General features: G+C 45.6%; 1 long non-coding RNA gene across 3 annotated transcripts in view; it reads left to right on the forward strand.

Moving 5' to 3' along the window:
- Positions 1-19928, forward strand: part of LOC122709357 — a 172957-nt gene that overhangs the window by 46618 nt on the left and 106411 nt on the right. For 2 of the 3 annotated variants that reach the window (XR_006345489.1, XR_006345491.1), the window contains exon 3: positions 3641-3789. This is a non-coding gene — a long non-coding RNA (uncharacterized LOC122709357). Of the gene's footprint in view, positions 1-3640; positions 3790-12860; positions 13013-19928 lie in introns of those variants that run through there. The other variant, XR_006345490.1, reaches the window with a different exon arrangement.

Here is a 19928-nt window from a genome sequence, read left to right on the forward strand (position 1 = left end):
CTCCCCGCCCCCTCCCTGACATGTGGGCCTTTTTGGCCACTGTGTGGGGTATGTGGGATTAGGACACAGCTGACAGCAAGGCTGCCCTGGCCTGAGCCTATGATGACAGGGCCAGGAGGCAGGCAGGGCTGAGAGTGTATGTGCATGTGCCTATGCATATGCATGTGTGTGTATGTGTGTTTGTGTATGTGTGTGTGTGTGTGTGTGTGTGTGCACGCATGTGGTGGTTACCATGGCAGGGAGGCAAAGCCCAGGCAGCCCTCACCAGTGCCTGGCCTCATCCGCAGGGTGGGCAGGCAGCCCAGGGTAGAAAGGCCTGTGCTTTGCAGACAAAAATGCCAGATGGTGGGGGATTTGGGGGGGCCTTCCATGGCCTGACTGCCAAGGGCAAGGAGGTTTTCTGGAGCTCTGGAGAATGAGCTGGGGGGTTGCTTATGTGCTGCTGTGAGGTTTTTTTGGTGAATATGTGTGTGTGTGTAGCCTTGTTTTTGCATATTTTAGAATATATTTCCCTTTTGGATTTCTATCAGTTTGCTAAAAAATTTGATCTTTAAGCTTTAGTTTTCTCTCTTTTTTTTGTATAAGGAGAGTACATGTTCCTGCAAGGAAGTCAAAACATCTCTTTTAAACAGAAAATATTTATTGATAAGCTATAAAAAGCAGCACCAAATAAGGCAGACATTTAGATTGGGTGTTTCAGTTGTGAGTGAGCCTTAAGGCCATGGCGAGTGGCTGGGTTTCGTTCAGGTTATGAATGGGTTTTGCCTCCTGCTGGCTGGTTTTCTAACTTTGTCTTTAATGCAAGTTTTCCTGGGTGGACCCACTCATTCTCAACGATGTGTACTACCTGGTCCTGTTGGAAAATGCAGAGCTTGCCCAGGTGCAGGCTCAGACAGGTGTTGGGATGGCTCTGCTCCTCCACCCTGCAAAGCAACATGGCCTCTCCATGGAGACCACCCCACGCACTGATCTCACTAGGATGGCCACACCTGAGCACACAACCATGGGTAGAGACCAGCTTTTCTTTTCTTTTTGGAAAAGAGAAACAATATGGGAGAAAGATGATTTCATGTGAGTGAAGTATTTCCTGGCCCTCACACAGCCCAAGTGCTAATGTCTGCACAGGAGGGCGGTGCTCATGGGAGCCCTGGGGATGATGGGTGGACCTTCCAGTGGAGCTTGCCTTGGAAACACGTCTTTGCAGCCTCAAGGAAATGGCCAGCTGTGTGCCTCTGGCTCTCCTGTTCCCTCATCACCAGGCTTAGAAACCCTCCATGGAGTCATGCTGAATAAAGTCCAGACTCCTTAACAGGGCACTGCAGGTGGTAAGCATAGCCTTCTTCCCAGGGCACCTTCTTTTTGTAGCTCATCTGTTGCTACAATGTTGATATCTTGCTCCAGGCTTTAAATGCCATTTTCTTCTTAAGTAATTTTCTTTCTTTCTTTCTCTTTGGCTGTGCTGGGTCTTCCTTGCTGTGTGGGCTTTTCTCTGGTTTTGGTGAGTGGGGGTCACTCTGTAGTTGTGGAGTGTGGGCTTCTCAGTGGTGGCTTCTTTTGTTGTGAAGCACGGGCTCTGGAGCACATGGGCTTCAGTAGTTGCGTCTCGCAGGCTCTAGAGCACAGGCTCAATAGTTGTGGCTCATGGGCTGAGTTGCCCCATGGCATGTGGGATCTTCCCGGATCAGGGACCGAATCCATATCTCCTGCATTGGCAGGTGGATTCTTTACCAATGAGCCCTCAAGGAAGCCCTGCTTTTAATTTTTAAGCAGAAAAAGAATATGTATTAACATGCTATGAAAGCAGTACCAAATATGAACGAAGAAAATAAGACTATCACTCACGCTACCTCTCTCCCCAGGATGCCCTTCTTGCTCCTTTTCCTGCCTAAATCCCATCTGTCTTTCCGGGTTCAGCTAGCTGACACTTCCTCCTTCCTTTCCCTGTGCTCCTATGACATATCATAAACTAAGAAAAATCTCATGTGATTCCTGTCTAAAGTGGCTGCTTTCTTTTCTTGAGGTCGAGGGACTGTATTTAATCCTGATACCTAGCGAAGCTGCTGGCACGTAGGAGGTGCTCAGTTGGCTGAAGGAATAAACAGAAATGCAAGCACTGGCTTCCTTTTGAAATGTGTACCACTGAGAACACACACGATTCTGAACACCAATCTACTCACATCACCATCATCATTATTGTTATCGGGGTGTGTGTGTGTGTGTCTGTGGGTGTGTGTAATTGCATGTGTGGTGACACTGGTCCATTCAGTGGACACAAAAACAGAGTATTTACAAGTTTCACTCAGGAAATAAGAGATGATGAGCCAGAAATTGTTACTCATCCGCCCAATATCCACAGTTTTTTCTTCCAGTGCTTTGTCTTAAGCATAGCCTTCATCAACGTCATCTTGCATATGAGCTCTCCCTCGCCATGATTATTATCAGCCTCTCTTCCACCTTCTGACACGCTCTTGATTGAACACATTTATAGCCTAGTGGGAAAGTTGGGCCAGTGATTCTGGGCCAAACATATGCTGGGTACTGAGGATGCAGAGATGAAAGAAGCAGGACCCCTCCAACAAGGAACTCACATCCTTGGAAGAGATCTGTACAGATACTGACAAAGCTTTGCTAATTCTTTAGTAGAAACAGGAAGAGATTCGCTTCTGAAGCATAGGGGAGAGAGATCTTCACATTGGAAAGTTCCTACTCATTCTGAAAGTTCCAGCTCATCTGCCCCCTACTCTAGAATGCCTTCCTGTCCAGAAATGTGGGGATTCAGATGTATAATTCAGCCCCTTCCCCCCACAACCCTCCCACCCCTGCTATATCACACACAGACATAGACAGACATTTGTGTATAGAGTCTTTCTCTAAGGGGGAGTAATTTCTCTCGCAAAAACACAAGCAACTTAAGATTTAAGATTAAATGTTGCTTTTAGATAATGTCCCTTGATTTTTCCCATGACTTGAGTTCAACTCTTCCATTGTGTTTCTTGATCCTCTTCCCTCTCTGCCTACTTTTTCTCTCTCTCTGGATCAACACCCCAAACTTCTTCATTTCTTGGGAGAACAAATGCTCTGTCCACAGCTGATAGCCCCTGGGATGTGCCTGGCTGGCCTTATGGCAGTTCGTGGCAGGCGTCTGCCCGGGGTGTCGGTGCTCATGGCACACTTTCTTGTTAGCTGTTTTGAATGTTACCCTGGCTTAGCTCCAGTCTTGGCTCTGGGACCCCCACTGCACATCAAGGACTTGGCTTGGCAACACTTTCCTGTCAGGTCCTCTGCCTGCTTTTGTGTTTTGTTAGGTGTGGGTGTATTGAGTAGGAGGAGCCTCTCCAAGCTACATCGACATACTTCCCCTCACCCAGCTACTCCTGGGAATGATCTGCCCCCAGTGCTGTGAGGCGACACTCTCCCTCTGGGCTCACTCTCCTGGCTGCTAAACCAAATGGCTGGGAGCAGGCTTGCTCCTCAAACAGTGTGGGGACAGGGGGAGCACCGCCAATCCTCCAGTGGAAAATAAAAAGGTCAGGCAGTATTAATTCATCTGCACAACTCACTGGGCTTAAAAAGCACAGCCTGAAATGGCTTCTTGATTGAGAGAAGATGCTTCATTAATCTTGGCCCTCTCATTTAACAGTGTGAAGAATGGAGACTAATGGCTGGCATTTCAGTCTCATCGATGAGATGCAAACCCACAGACACTGGACTGTAATTGCAGAGAAATCACAAGAAGGAGAAGAGGAGTGAGCAGGCCAGGGAGATGAGCAGGGAACTCAGTATCCTGAGGTTGGTGGTGGTGGGGAAATGCGTGTGTATAAGTCCCTTCTTGTATATGTTGCCTGTTAATTCAATATCCTGAATCATCCTGGAGACAGTCCTCCAGGTCCTCAGTGTGAGAGCTCTGGCCTGGAAGTCAAGAGTCCTGGGTTTGAGCCTGGTTCCTCCACTGCCTGACTGGGTGAATGAAGCAGGTTGGTGCCCCTTGCTGTAAAATTCAGGGAGAGATGACTTCTCCGGTCCATCTCAGTGTTAGGCCCCTTGACTCTACTGCGTAGCTGTGACAGATACCACTTGGGTTAGGTCTTGTAGCCTAGGGTTGAAGGCAATGCCTCTGCCTTTGTGGGGTAGCCACACCTGCTCATGAGATCCAGTGTGCTAAGAGACCTACACAAAGAAGATGTCAGGAGGTTTATATACCAAAAGAGTGTAATTGAGGTAGAACTCTAATGGAGCAGGAGGGAAACCTCTTTGCATTTGGGTGTGGGAAGGATCCTAAAAGGCTTTCTGCAAGAAGAGGGCCTTATGGCTCAGGACAAGCTCTGGCAGGCAGAGAAGACAGAGGTGGAGTTTCGACTTCCAAGTATCAGATCTTGGGGCCCAAGGAAAACTGTGTATTTTCTGTAGGTTTCTGGGATGAGGGAAAAGAAAGAACTGGCCTTGGCCTGATCACCTAAAAGGCACCCTCAGTAGCCTTTGAGCCACACCAAACCTTGTTTCACACTTCCCAGGTTTCCACCATTGGGCAACCATTCCTGGAGACATAAAAGATTTTTCTTGGTTGCTTACCCATGTTGTGACTTTGGACCAGTGGCATAGCTACTCTGAACCTTGTTTCCACATCAGTAAAATGTGGGTAATAGCATAGCTTGATAGGTAGATAGTTGGGATTATATGATTTAATATATATAAAATGTTTACCATGGTGTCTGGCATGGGATAAGAGCTCAAAAAAATTGTTGTTGTTTAATCACTAAGTCGTGTCAGATTCTTTTGCAACCCCATGGACTGTAGTGTGCCAGGCTCCTCTGTCCTTGGGATTTTCCAGGCAAGAATACTGGAGTGGGTTGCCATTTTAGCTGCTATCATATGGTTGTCTTAATGATATCATTCCTGAGTACCTACTGTCCCCAGGCACTGGGTACTACATTCTAATAGTAAGTAACACATTGTGAGAACAATTCTACATGGGAAGCATTGTTATCATCCCTTTTAGAGAAACCTGAGGCACAGAGATGTTAAGTAACTTCCTCAAGGTCACACAGGTAGTAAGTAGTAGAGGTATAATTTGATTCCAGGCGCTTATGCTGTAAACCACCCTGCTACCCCCTGCTACTAATTCTCTTGGAATTAGTATTATTATTTGGCTTTCAAAAATCAGGCTGCAGGTCCTGCTGACCAGTGTGGGGAGAGGGATGAGTAGAGGAAGCAGTTTGAAATAGTTTCCTTGTTTCCAGCCAACCTAAGGAACTGAGAAGGGGATGGTGACTCCTGGGGGTAGAGAGATGATAATCCTGCATATACATAGAGGCAGGAGCTTGCTGTATGGGGGTGTGGTCAGACTGGGATGGTCTAGACTAGAACCTAGGTCAGAAGGCAGCATCTTAGAAATGTGGTTGAATGTGCTGAAGGATGAACTGGGGGGAGATCAAAGGCAAACTTATTGCATGTCTGTGAGGATTCATCTGTCCAGCTTTGGGGAGGTGGTGAGCAAATGTGATCAAATTGCCAACATCCGTTGGATCATAGAAAAAGCAGAAGAAATCCAGAAAAACATATTCTTCTGCTTCATTGACTATGTTAAAGCCTTTGACTGTTTGGCTCACAACAAACTGTGGAAAATTCTTCAAGAGATGGGAATACCAGACCACCTTACCTGCTTCCTGTGAAACCTGTATGCAGGTCAAGAAGCAACAGTTAGAACTGGACATGGAACAATGAAGCAGTTGAAATTGGGAAAGGAGTACATCAAAGCTATGTATTGTCACCCTGCTTATTTTACTTACATGCAGAGTACATCATGTGAAATGCTGGGCTGGATGAAGCACCAGCTGGAATCAAGATTGCCAGGAGAAATATCAATAACCTCAGATATGCAGATGACACCACCCTTAAGGCAGAAAGTGAAGAGGAACTAAAGAGCCTCTTGATGAAGGTGAAAGATGAGAGTGAAATAGGTGGCTTAAAACTCAACATTTATAAAACGAAGATCGTGGCATCTGGTCCTATCACGTCATGGCAAATAGATGAGGAAACAATGGAAAGTGGCAGACTTTATTTTCTTGGGCTCCAAAATCAATGCAGATGGTGACTGCAGCCATGAAATTAAGACGCTTACTCCTTGGAAGAAAAGTTATGACAAACCTAGACAGCATATTAAAAAGCAGAGACATTACTTTGCTGCAAAAGGTCCATCTAGTCAAGGGTATGGTTTTTCCAGTGGCCATGTGTGGATGTGAGAGTTGGACCATAAAGAAAGCTGTCATTTAGTTGCTAAGTCGTGTCCAACTCTTGTGACCCCATGGACGGCAGCCTGTCAGGCTCCTCTGTCCATGGGGATTTTCCAAGCAAGAATACTGGAGTGGGTTGCCATTTCCTTCCCCAGGGGATCTTCCCGATCCAGGGATTGAACTTAGGTCTCCTGCACTGCAGGCAGATTCTTTACCAACTGAGCTATCAGGGAATTCTCTAGTAAGAAAGCTGATCACCAAAGAATTGATGCTTTTGAAATGTGGTATTGGAGAAGACTCTTGAGAGTCCCTTGGACTGCAAGGAGATTAAACCCGTCAATCCTAAAGGAAATCAGTCCTGAATATTCATTGGAAGGACTGATGCTGAAGCTGAAGCTCCAACACTTTGGCCACCTAATGAGAAGAACTGACTCATTGGAAAATACCCTGATCCTGGGCAAGAATGAAAACAGGAAGAGAAGGGAACGACAGGATGAGATGGTTTGATGGTATCACTGACTCAATGGATATGAATTTGAGCATGCTCCGGGAGTTGGTGATGGACAGGGAAGCCTGGTGTGCTGCAGTCCACTCAGACATGACTGAGTGACTGAACTGATGATGAGCAAATGTGATTCTTCGGTCCTTATAAGGTTATTGCCTCAGACTTGTGGAGCCACCCATCATCCCTTGGAGAGGGACTGGCTTGATATTTCCATGGACTCTTCCATGGAACATGAGGCCCTGGAGCTGTTTTCCTCAGAGTGTTTTGACTGAATCAGCTTTGAAAACTGCAGCTTTCTTCCATATAGTAGATATTATTGGGGTACCACAGTTGCCAGTGTACGCCCACGTTTGCCAAGCCAGTGCACTGGGCTGGACTTCCAGCTATCAGCATCTGGACGAGCAGCCCCTCTGAAGTCTTTCTTCTTGCGCCTGGGAAACAAGAAGTACTGGACCTTTAATGACAATTAATGACACCGCTCCCTAGCCCAGCTCAGTGACTGGCCACAGCTGGGGTATAAATACCCCCAGCTCCCTCACTCCTGATGGGATAACTCTGAGGCACGTATCCCCCACCATGTCCCAAAGATCCCCAGTGGATGAAGCTCCTGCTGCCCACAGAGATAACTTACTTGGTAACTCCTCCTTCATGACTGCCTTCCTTTTCCTATCTCACTTCTTTTTTAAAAATAATATTTATTTATTTGGCTGCACCAGGTCTTAGTTGTGGCATGTACGCTACATAGCCCATGGGCTCAGTAGTTTCTGCGTGAGTTTAGTTGCTTAGAGTCATGTTGGGATCTTAGTTCCCCCACCGGGGGTCGACCCAGGTCCCCTACACTGCAAGGCAGATTCTTAACCACTGGACAACCAGGGAAGTCCCCCTATCTCATTTCTTTATTTCCCTACCAGGGTTCCCTGACATCACCTCCCAGATTTGCTGGCACTCAAATTCTTGTATCACAGCCTGCTTCTGGGGAAACCCAAGCTAAGATAGTTGCTCTTGGAGACTTCTACAGCATATTAAAGCATTCAAGTCTCTGAGTAATCTTGTAGTGAGACCTAACTAACTTAACCACAGTCTTTCCCAGACTTGTTTGACCAGAGGATTACTTTTTAACCTGGTACTCAGTAACCGCCCATGGAATGTTGCTTTGCAGCACACACTGGGGGAAACCATGATCTAACCCTACCTCACAGCTTAAGGCCGAGTTATCTGAGGCCCCAAGAGGGGAGTGAGTAGCTGAGCCTGTTCTTGGCAGAGCTGGGCTTAGGACTCACGGCCCCTCCACTCCTGGTCCAGGTGCATTTTCTGACTGCCGTCATTTCCTCCTCATCTGTGATATGCAGAGAATAACATTTCCTCCATAAGAGCTAATGTAACATGTGTGAAATCCAGAGTGAGCTGAAGAGGATTATGTAAATACATGGAATGATTATTCTGACAGTGGGAGTGGGGGTGGAGAGCCCTAGACATAAGAACCAGGTTAGTTCAGTGGCTCAGGGGCATCTGAGTCATTCCCGGAGGAGACAAGGTGCCCGGAATTCTTAAACCCACCAGGCTTCCCGCAAGAACACTCCCCCCACCCTTCTCCACAACCTGTCAAACCCAAGGCTGACCAGAAATATCAGCTTGGAGGAAAGTCAGAAAATAGCTTGGAGAGGGCCAGCATCCATCTTGGAATGTACTTATCTCATTTTCACAGTCACCGGAGACAGCCAGGGAGGAGAACCAGATGTTCAAGCATCCCTTCCTTGCTCTCACTCACTTGCTCGCTCGCTCTATCTTTTTTGTAAATTGAATTTAAAGGACCTGTTTCTTAGCAACAGCAGCAGCCCGTGATTACAGAGTCCTCCTTGGCCATTTCAGTGCCCAAGGTTTCAGTAAGCAAATAAACCTCTCAGTACAGGCTGGGGACTGGGGGCAGATAGCAGGGCCGCAGTGGAAGCCAGCACATCTAGTGGTGTGTTTAGAGGGGTTCCCAGAGGACCCCGGGTGAAGGCAGGAGGGCCTGCAGAACCCTCTGTGGCTCCCAGGTACACATGATATGGCTTTGTGAAAAGAGCAGTAGATGAAATCTCAGGAAACGCAAGTCTGGCCCTAGCAACACTGCAGGGTTACTTTGGGCAAGCCATTGAATTTTTCTAAGCTTTGGCTTCTGCACCTGTCAGACTGGTGGTAACACCTTTCCAAGCTGAGGTGTGGAAGTGATCAGAGCATGCAGATGTCTGAAATGTGTGAGGAATGGTGATGGGTGTCAGGGGTTAGGAATGTTTCCTTCCTTGGCCTATAATGCTCTGCCCCCTATCGCTGGAGAAAGCAAACCAGGTCCTGAAAACTGTGAGATAACCTTCCCTCCTCCCCAGAGCTTTGTCGATGTCTTCAGGCTTGTGGACATAAAAACTGTGGGGAGGAGGAGGTCCTGCCTGGCAAAGGGAAGAAGACCTCTTGGTGCAGTCCTGGTGATCAGAGCAATGACAGGTCTTTGGGGCCCCTTTGCTTATTTCATACCTTTCTGGTCCTTGTAGGCACTTGAATTTGAGATCTCTGCTTTATTGGCAATCCCTTGAACATTTATAAGATGGGAATGTTAATAAAATCTATCTAAAATAATGATTATTAGCTGCACTGCCTGGCTTGTAGGATCTTAGTTCCTTGACCAGAAATCCAACCTGTGCCCCTTGCAGTGGAAGCATGGAGTCCTAACCACTGGACTGCCAGGGAAGTCCCTAAAATAGTTATTATTAAGGTGAAATGATTTAATGCATGTAAAGTGCCCAGCACATGGCAGGGGTTGAAAAATTTTGGTTTTTGTCCCCCTAAAGCTTTCAAAACTTTGAGTCATTTCTTTAGTGGGTCAGCCATAGGAACCTAGAATGGTTCTTTCTAGAGACAACCTTTGTTTAGGCATGAAATCTTTCTGCCGTTCATTCATTCAGGCACTGCTGTGTCAGAGTTTGGTCTCTAAAGATCAAGTTCAAGTTCAAATCAACGTCAAGACTTGGCTGCTTAAGATGTGGGTGATCTTGACCAAGCACTTGACTTCTGAGCTGCCCTCTTCCATTCATTCATGCATGCATTTATTTTTTGCTAGGCATCATGGTACTTGGTGACGAGGCTTTAGTGATACATAAGACAGACAAAAGAAAGTCTTAGTCTTGTTTCCTAGATGCAGAGCCTGAAGAAGGGGTTCAAGTGCACATGATTTATTAGGGAATGTTCTTAGGAAATACGTTTAATGGAGGGAGTAAAGCAGGATAGAGAAAGAGAAAAAGCTGAGGTCAGATCTTGCCTCAATCTGATCCACAAGGAGGTGACTGGGTCCTGAATTGTAAACCACACTGTAAAGTGTTCCCCATTCAGGCAAGAGGAGCAACATTTTATACTTCCAGTTCAATCAGGCATTGGCTATGAACCAATGCTGGGGTTGTGTGATCTCTGGGCGAAGCAGCTCCTGTCAACCAAGGACAGTTCTCTGGAGAAGGGAGGCAGCTGTGACTGTTAGCAGCCAACATTCACAGCAGTTGGGAGATGGGTGTCCTGGCCAGGTAAGAGTGTCTGTGCCGGGCACTGACTTTGTCTACCACAGCCCACTGCTTGCACCACTGAGATCCTCTTGACTCTCACGTTCGGTTCATTCCACCTGGTGCCAGCCTCTCGAGAAATCCATGGTCATAATTCCAGGGGAAACTTTTAAGAGGAGGATTAGTGGGACCTGCTACAGTTCCTATTGCCACAATCTCAAGACCACAGTTGATCATCATTATCTTCCTCCTCTCCTATTTGCTTTCTATTCTTCTTATCCTTGGCTAGCACTTTCGCTGGTCTGGGTGGCTTGCCAGGTGGGGTGGCCCAGGCACTCATCTCTAAAGGAGTCTGAGTACCTGGTTACTATGCCATTCTCAGGATGTGGTTGGTGCACCTGCTACTTATACACAATACTAGGTATGGGAGTACCAGACACACTCCAGTGAATCACATGAGTTCCAAACACATTTCTCTATGTTCCCATTATATGGACGCAAGCTGCACACCTTTATGATGACCAGGGCCAGTGGTCCCTGACAGTATAGAAACTCTTTCTGTGCCTGCTGATCTAGTAATCCAGGAAGCAATGATAGAACCTTGATCAGCCTGGCTAACAAGAAGCCCATGCTGTTGGGCTTGTACCTAACTCAGTCCTTGCCACTGTGGTTACTTTGTTTATGAGCTCATTGTGCACACTACTGGTGAAGGAGAGCTGAGACTAGCTAATGTTGCCTGGCTAAGTCATCCTGTTTAGTCTTTCGCAGAAGGTGATCCCTAGTGTATGTTAACATATGACACAGGGATCTTCACACTTGTGTTCACTCCCATGAGCCCATTCCCCTGCCTCTACACCAGCCTTCCTTGTCCCTGAACTTCAATCTCATTCCTTCCAGACTCCTGGCTAACAAGCCCTGTTGTTCACTATTGCCCATCAATCTACATATGTCCTAACTTTAGGCCACTTCTTTCTTCACACAAAGTGGATGACCAGATGCCTTGCCTGAAGCTTTTGCACTAGAAGGACCGCTTCTCACTATTGTCTGTGAGGGTCCCCTGAGAGGGGCTGTGGTGCAACAGTGTCCATTTTCTATTTGTACCAACATCTGTGAACCAAACTTGGGCTCCTTCTTCCTCTGTCACTTGGTCGTGGGGAACCTCTCATAGGACTATAGGTGTGAGTTGAGGGAGAGACATTGATGCAAACATGTTTGGTGACATGGAGTATGGGACCCCTGTTTGTTCAGTTACTTCTATCCTTGGACCTGTTTGAACATGATCCTGGATGTACCATGTCCAGTTTCTGATGGATTGCTGACATTCCCAAATCACAATGGGTTGTTTTGGTCTCATGGTTACTTGGTGTTCCATGACCAAATACTCTTGTTACTGCTTACTTACTCATAAAGGTTTGATGACATTGATGACATGATGTCATAAGTATAGTGAACAAGTGATGTTCTGTGGAATATCTAGATGTTTCAGGCCCCCTTGGATATATGATGACAGAATGAAGGAGAATGAACAGAGTCCTGTGAGAGTATGAAAAGAGAACTGTGGATGAATACTGCTGTTCATCCCTTGTAAATATGAACTGTTCTGGATACTCCTTTCTGCTGGTTATGGGAAAGAAAGCATTTATCAGATCAAAAGCTGTCTGTCATTTACCTGCAACTATACTAATTCACTCTAGTTAAGATAACATATCAAGCTGAGAAGCTGCACATGGGGCTACTATTTGGTTAAGTTTGGAGTAGTTCACTGTAATCTGCCATGGCAGAGGCCAGACTAGTGTATTAAATGGGAAATATGATAGGGACCATCTCCTCTGCACTTTTAAAGTCTTTGTGGATGATACTAATCTCTGCCATTCCTGTGGGAAGTGGTAATGTTTTTGATTTACCACTTTGGTCCAGGGATGGGGACAGCTTTAGAAACTTCCACTTGGTCCTTTGTACTAAAAGAGATTTTACTCTACTTGTCAAGGAGCCATTGCTAAGTAGATATATTCCAATTATATACTTGGGAACTGAGAAATGACCACCAATCCTGGGCCATGATTCCATATTTTATTTGACCGCCATATGCTTCTACTATAATGAAGGAATCATGGCAGGTCTTTGGGTCTCAAAGTATCCATAGTAGCTCAGATCCTGTATCTAATATCCTTTAAAGAGTCTAGATATTCCATTTCTCCATTGCAATTCTCCTTTCCCTTGAATAAATGATAATAGTTCCAGTGGTGAATGACTTCCATGTGTTATTTACTATAAAGTTGCAAGATCTGTCTTATGGGAATTAGTTAATGGGTTCTGGGTCTAAGAACTGGCTCAAGTCTAGAAACTGAGCAAAGAACTATAAACCTCCACTGGAGTATCTAATCTTGGCGTTGGACTCATCTGTTCATCTCATTCATTTCTATATTAGTACCCTTAGCTATTGGGAACCTTATGTTATTGTTAACCATCTCAATGCAACAGAAATCAGCACATTTTTGCTATAAAGGCCAGAGAGCACACGGTTTAGGCTTTAAGGGCCATGCGTCTTCCATTGCTGGTCGAATAGTATCTCACTTGAGTCTTTGGATCCTTTCCCTACAGCCTGTGACAGCAGCTTCTGAGAGCCATACCGAGAGCAGCGTGTCAAACCGCCCTCTACATTTCTTTGCCAGGGAGTTAAATCCTGTGATCTAGGAGTGCCTCCATGTCAATAAACTTTTAAATCCAGCTTTATATTCTGCTGTCCTCCTTCAGCATCCACTTCCAGATACACTCTTCAGGTTTGCGCTGGTTCATTTTAGCTGGGTCTTATAGCTGCTTTGGTATTTAATCTCTCTCTTTCTCTGAGCAGGCTGAGCACTTGCCCAGTGAGCTATGCTGCAGTTTGGTTCTATCTGTGGCTCTGGTGGCCAGGAAAGGAGGTGGGGGCGCATCCTGAGGAGGTTTAGCATTGTCCTCTAAGCCACCAACCTCATCTGAGTCTGTAAAGACTTAAAGTGGGGGACAGGGGGATGTACAATCAAAAAGTGGGAAAAAGACCTAAAAAGACATTTCTCCAAAGAAGACATACAGATGGCTAACAAGCATGTGAAAAGGGGCTCAACATCACTCATTATTAGAGAAATGCAAATCAAAACTAAAATGAGATACCACCTCACACCAGTCGGGATAGCTATCATCGAAAAGTCTACAAACAGAAAATGCTGGAAAGGGTGTGGAGAAAAGGGAACACTCTTGCATTGCTGGTGGGAATGTAAACTGATACAGCCACTATGGAAGATGGTATGGAGATTCCTTAAGAAGCTGGGAATAAAACCACCATATGACCCAGCAATCCCACTCTTAGCCATATACCCTGAGGAAGCCAAAATTGAAAAAGACACATGTACCCCAGTGTTCATTGCAGCACCGTTTACAATAGCTAGAACATGGAAGCAACCTAGATGTCCATTGACAGATGAATGGATAAAGAAGCTGTGGTACATATACATGTTGGAATACTACTCAGCCATAAAAAGGAACACATTTGAGTCAGTTCTAATGAGGTGGACGAACCTAGAGCCTATTATACAGACTGAAGTGAGTCAGAAAGAGAAATATAAGCGTCATATACTGATGCGTATGTATGGAATCTAAAAAGATGGTACTGATGAATTTATTTTCAGGACAGCAATGCAGAAACAGACATAGAGAATAGACTTATGGACACTGGGGGCTGGGAGGAGGGAGAAGGGGAAATATATAGAGAGAGTAACATGGAAATTTACAACACCACATGTCAGATAGATAGCTAATGGAAATTTGCTGTGTGACTCGGGGAGCTTGAACAGGGGCTCTGTGACAGGCCGAGGGCAGGATGGGGAGGGGGATGGGAGGGAGGCTCGGGAGGGAGGAGACATGGGTGTACCTATGGCTGGTTCTTGCTGATGTATGACGGAAAACCACACAGTTCTATAAACCAATCATCCTTCAATTACAAAAAAAAGCATGGAGTGTAGGCCTTTTCAGTACACTCAATGTTTAGGGGAGATGGGGAGTCAAGGGATTCAAGTGTATCTACTTACATGTGTCCACCCCCAATTTCAGGATCCCATTTCTTCCTTTCAGGGCTCTGACTTGGTGTATGAGAACTGCTGGGCCTGAGAAGGCCACCTTCTCCAAGTTATGCTACTCTTTTTTTTTTTTTTTTATGCTACTCTTAATGATTGTGTCTTGGATCTAGCCCCAGGTCTGTCATCTAACTGTGGGAGGTGGGGGGTCTCTAACTCTGTAAATGATATTGAAGAAGTTGTCTGCCTCTCGTAATTGCTTTAAATTAATGATTGATTGCCCCAAACTTGCTATTTTCTCTTCAAAGCGTTGAGTGTTCTGCAGCAGCTACCAGTTTGATGGCCCTTATACTTACCCTTCGGAGAAAGCAGTGGCACCCCACTCCAGTACTCTTGCCTGGAAAATCCCATGGACGGAGGAGCCTGGTAGGCTGCAGTCCATGGGGTCGCTAAGAGTCGGACACGACTGAGCAAATTCACTTTCACTTTTCACTTTCATGCATTGGAGAAGGAAATGGCAACCCACTCCAGTGTTCTTGCCTGGAGAATCCCAGGGACAGGGGAGCCTGGTGGACTGCCATCTATGGGGTCGCACAGAGTCGGACACGACTGAAGTGACTTAGCAACAGCATGCTTACCCTTTCTCCTTTTTGTTGTTGTTGTTCAGTCACTAAAGTCATGTCTGACTCTTGCGGCCCCCTGGACTGTAGCTCGCCAGGCTCCTCTGTCCATGGGATTTCCCAGGCAAGAATACTGGAGTGGGTTGCCATTTCCTTCTCCATCCTTTCTCCTGCATCATTCAGGCTCCAGATATGTTGCATGAGTCTGTGCTTCCTCCTCTACCTGTGTCCCATCCCAGTCACCACAGGTGAAACTCAGCAAGTGCCACGGCCACCTCGTGCTCTGGACTCCCAGTTCTCACCTGCCTCCTGGCCCTGAGTGATGCACCCCAGAATCCCATCCTTAGATCTGCTTCCTAGGTCCACCCCTGGTACCACCTATCTTTAGCTGGTTTCCCAGAGCCTGAGAAGGGATTCAGGTTTCTGTGATTCATTCAGGAGGTGCTCTTCAGTACAGCCTGGGGTGGGGTGGGGAGTAAGGCTAGGAAAGGAGAGGAAACTGAGCAAGGATGTGCTTGTGAATAGTCTGCCTTCAGCCTGACCCGTGGCGGTGGGGCTCTGCAGCGGGAATCATCTGCTCTTGGAGCAAGCGGGCTAGACTTTTGTATCCCTATATCAATTAGTCATTGACTGTTTGTGTCCCTGGGATGGAGCTGTAACCTCCCTGGCAAGGTCACGTGGCTCAGCCAAGTCTCTGGAAGAGGGGCAGCTGTGAATTGTCATCAGTCAGTCAGCAGAGTGGCTGGGGGTGGGTGGGTGAGCAGGAGTCTTGGCATCTTCCTGAGAGAATGGAATATTCTGGAAGAGGAGGAATTTCAGCAGGGCTGGGGCCTACAGAGAGAGGCATCCAGGTAGCTGTAGCCTTTGGATCAGAGTGGTTGGCAGTGGAGGTTGATATCCAAAATGGTTGAATTTTGGATATTAAAAAGAAAACCCAACCCCCAATAAAGCAACTTTATTGAGATGTAATTGATATACAATAAACCACATGTACAGGATATAATTTAACATGTCTTCAGTTCAGTTCAGTCACTCAGCCGTGTCTGACTCTTTGCGACCCCATGGGCTGCAGCATGATGTATGTAAATATTCATGAAATCATCACAATAATCAAGATAATGAACAAATTCACAATTTGAAAAACTCACATTTTGTCCTTTGTAATCTCTTCTTGCCCATTCTCATCATACCTTGCCTCAGTTCAGTTCAGTTCAGTCGCTCAGTCGTGTCCGACTCTTTGCGACCCCGTGAATTGCAGCATGCCAGGCCTCCCTGTCCATCACCAACTCCCAGAGTTTACTCAAACTCATGCCCGTCGAGTCGGTGGTGCTATCCAACCATCTCATCCTCTGTCTACCACCCATCAAATCCTAGTCAACTCAGAGCTTTCTGTCACTATAGGTTAGTTTGCTTTTTCTAGAATTTTGCATAAATGAAATCATACAAAAAAAAGTATGTACTCATTTATTCTTGTTCTACTTCTTTCACTCAGCATCGTTATCATTATTTTATTGAAGTATGTTTGATTTACAGCATTGTGTTAGTTTCAGGTGTACAGCAAAGTGATTCAGATATATATATACCTAATTTTTCAGATTCTTTTCCATTATAGGTTGTTATAAGATATTGAATATAGTTCCCTGTGCTGTGCAGTAGGCCCTTGTTATTCATCTGTTTTATATGTAGTAGTGGATATCTGTTAATCTCATGGGCTTCCCAGGTGGCTCAGTGGTAAAGAATCTGCCTGCAGTGCAGGAGACAGGTTCAATGCCTGGGTCGGGAAGATCCGCTGGAAAAGGAAATAGCAACTCACTGCGGTGTTCTTGCTGGGGAAATCCCATGGACAGAGGAGTCTGGTGGGCTACCGTCCATGAGGTCGCAAAGAGTCACACAACTTAGAGACTAAACAGCAATCTATTAATCCCGTACTCCTAATTTACCTCTCCCTCTCTCTTTCTCCTTTGGTAGCCTGTTTGTTTTCTATGTCTGTGAATCTGTTTCTGTTTTGTAAATAAATTAATTTGTATTAATTCTTTTAGAGTCCACATATAAGTGATATCATGTGATCTTTGTCTTTGAGTTACTTCTCTTACTATGATAATCTCTAGATCTATCCATGTTGCTGCAAATGGTGATATTTCATTTGTTTTTATGGCTGAGTAATAGTCCATTGTATTTATATAACCATGTCTTCTTTATCCATTTGATTTGTGTTTCTCTAATAATTAATGATGCTGTCAGCTTTATTATTTTGAGTTGCAGCCATGTTGTTGCACACATCAGTCCTTTTGTTGTTGTTGCACGTTCATTCCTTTTTATTGCTGAGTAATATTCCATTGTGTGGATACACTGCATTTTGTTTACCCATTCTCCTGCTGACAAACATTTGGGTGGTTTTCAGTTTTTGACTATCACAGATAAAGTTGCTGTGAACATTTGTGTACAAGTCTTTGTGTTAACATATGCTTTGATTATGTTAACATATGAACTGAAACTCTCAGACTGTTTTCCAAAGTGATCAAGCCATTTTACCTCCCCACTAGCAGTGTATTCAGTTCCCAGTATCCTTACTATCACTTGGTGTGGTCAGCCTTTTTAATTCAGCCATTGTAATAAATGTTCTGAACATTTAAAAAATCTTTCTTTTAAAAAAACATTTAAAATGTTTTGTAAAAACGTTTAAAAAGATGTTTTTTTCTTTTATTCTTTCTGACCACATCATGCAACATGCATGATCTTAGTTCCCCGACGAGGGATCAACCCCTTGCCCCCTGAAATGGAAGCCCAGAGTCCTAACCACCAGACTGCCAGGGAAGTCCCCTGGATGTGTTTTGGAGGCAGAGCCTAGGGGGATTTTAATGGATTGGATCTTATATGAGAAGAGGAAATAGAGTTATTTATTCAACAAATATTGAGTGCCTTCTCTCTTCAGGCGTTACTCTAGAGGCTGAGGGGATAGTAAAGAATAAAATAGATGTGATCTCTTTCCTCATGGAACTTACAGTCTATATCTCTTCTATGCCCATTTGAGGAAGACTGGGGTGGTGTGGGGCTCTAGTGGGGATGGGATGAGAAAGTGAAGGAGGGGCAGGTGCAATTGATGAAGGAGATCAAGAGAGAAGGGAGGTGAAGAGAGAAGGTGAAGACAGGCTGTGAGCTATAAAAATCAGTGGATCTAGTTGAAGAAGATGCAGTGATGTCCTGACTCCTGTTTACTATTAGTGTGACCTTGCCCAAGTCATGTCTTCTCTATGAGAAGCCTCAGTTTCTTCATCTGCAAAGTGGGAATAACAAATCAAATGCTTAGTGAACTTACTAAAGTCAGTGATACTGATTCATTCACTCATTGAGCTCTTTAGACAGGACCACAGTGTTGCAAGTGTTCCTAGGAAGGTCCTAGGAACCTCAAAGTCCGCCTACAGTCCACCACCTCATCTCCACCCTCTCTGCCAACCCCTCAGAGGCAGATGCCAACTCGTGGGCCCCAAGCAGCTGAGGGAAGTGTGAAGCTAGTTTGCAGCTTTATTTTTAGAGCCGCCCCTGGAAGATGGCTCTGGTTGCCTCTCCATGGGGAGCTGGAGTCAGGCTATATTTAGGAGGCACAGCTGCAGTGCTCTATCCCTCCTGCGTCTCTGGGTTTTAGTCATCATGGTGTTCGAGGGCACACATCACTCTGCCTAAGCTGTCTTTGTTGTCTACGCGTCCCCGGGAGTGGCAGGTCCTCCTGACTCAACCTGTATCTCCAGCTCTCCCAGCTGGCAGTGGCAGCAGGGGACGGTCTTCCTCCCTCTGAGTCCGATGGTTTCTGCCTCATCACCACCCACAGAAGGGATGTGGCTCCCCTCGGTGCCCTGTGTGTAGCCATAGTAACTATGATGATCCATTTTTGATCAGTGTTTACATTTGCTAAGTGCTTCCACAGCCATCACCCAGGGTGTTCTCCAGGTGGGTGTGGGGTGTGGCATCATTGTCACCATCTCTTCTGCTGAGTCACAAGCTCCTTTAGGGCAGGGCTCATGACTCATCATTTCGATATTCCTCATGTGCATATTCACCTAGTATAGGCTGCATGAACATACAGCAGGGGCCTAAGAGGTTCTGACTGAATTGAATTCCAATCAAATTCTGCAACTGGACATACTTCAGAGATCAACTAGATCCTTGAATGCATAGCCGGGCTCTGCCATTTGCTAGCTGGTTCATAACAAACATCAGGCCTCAGTTTGTTCAACTTGTAAGGTAGGAATAATCATAGGAATTATATCTCATAGGAGTTAAAAATCAGAGGAGTACTCATAATGTAGGTATTGTCTATCCCGTGAGGTTGTTGTGAGGATCAAAAGCACTAATGCAAATAAAGACCATGTGTGTTACACAGCCTGGTGCATAATGAATGCTAAAAAGGATTTATCCACAGGAGATTCTTGTTCTTTTCTCAGCAATCTTGTCCAATTCTGTTGGCAGGACCAGGGATCTACTGACGTGTTACATCAGCCAACACTATGAAGAATAAATGAATGGATATTCATTAAGCATCTGTCATGTGACATTCTTTCATTCATTCTCTCATTCTTTTATCCATTCAGAGTTGATATGACTCACCTGCGGGCATCAGAAAAATGTGGAAGCTCTCCAACATCTTCCCTGTCTCATGTCAACTCTGTCCTCTGACTGTAGAAAGGGGGACTTCTCTGCTTTACTAATAGAGAGGTCAGTCATTTCCCTTCAGCCTCTTTTTATTGTGAACTTGATGAATGTGACCTCCAGATGGACCAGGAAGTAAGAGGAATAAAAACATATGAAAAAGTCCCTCAAAGGACTGATGGGCTGTGAATATGTCCCTGTCTCCACCTGTCCCATAGCCCACCAGGACTGTGGGCTGAGGACTGGGGACTAGATCAGAGGGAGGGCTTTGGTAGCCTGGAAGGAGGGTCTGCCATGGATGGCTGCCATCTGAGGCAGGGAGATAGCCAGTGTGTGTTGGTAGCCTTAGGTTCTTC

The sequence above is a fragment of the Cervus elaphus genome, chromosome 15 (genome assembly GCF_910594005.1).
Source record: "Cervus elaphus chromosome 15, mCerEla1.1, whole genome shotgun sequence".
NCBI classification, from domain to species: domain Eukaryota; kingdom Metazoa; phylum Chordata; class Mammalia; order Artiodactyla; family Cervidae; genus Cervus; species Cervus elaphus.